Source organism: Tupaia chinensis, unplaced genomic scaffold, assembly GCF_000334495.1.
Source record: "Tupaia chinensis unplaced genomic scaffold, TupChi_1.0 Scaffold000567_1, whole genome shotgun sequence".
Classification (NCBI taxonomy): domain Eukaryota; kingdom Metazoa; phylum Chordata; class Mammalia; order Scandentia; family Tupaiidae; genus Tupaia; species Tupaia belangeri.
The window spans coordinates 3,422,387-3,422,823 of record NW_006160080.1 but is presented as its reverse complement, the minus strand read 5'-3'; positions in this window follow the sequence as shown (position 1 = coordinate 3,422,823).

Below are 437 nucleotides of genomic sequence, written 5' to 3'. Positions count from 1 at the left end.
GAGGGTGAGGAAACCCGGTTCCCGCCCGGAGCCTGGTTTTACGCTGGTCCCACGGACCGCCCCTATTTTCTTCCCCACGCAGGTCGCGACTCTAAGGGTTCCGCTCCTCAGCGGAAGGCGGGGCCCTTCAGGCAGGGCTCCAAGGGGCGGGGCCAGGGTACCCAGGTGGTTGCCGAGAAACCGTCTGTTTCTCCGGCCTCGACAGGGGTCCGCAGCAGGCAGGGAAGGAAGGGGGTTCAGGGAGTCCGCCTAGTTCCTGCCCGGAGCGGGGTTCTTCGCTGGTCCAGCAGGCCACCTCTTTCGTCTTCCCCTTCTGGACGCCACTCTGAGGGTTCCGCTCCGCGGTGGAGGTGGGGTAGGAGGCGGGGCCGGGGGGCGGGGTTATGAACGCTTATGGGGGCGGGGCGGGCGGGGGCGGGGGCGGTCCGGGCGCGGTC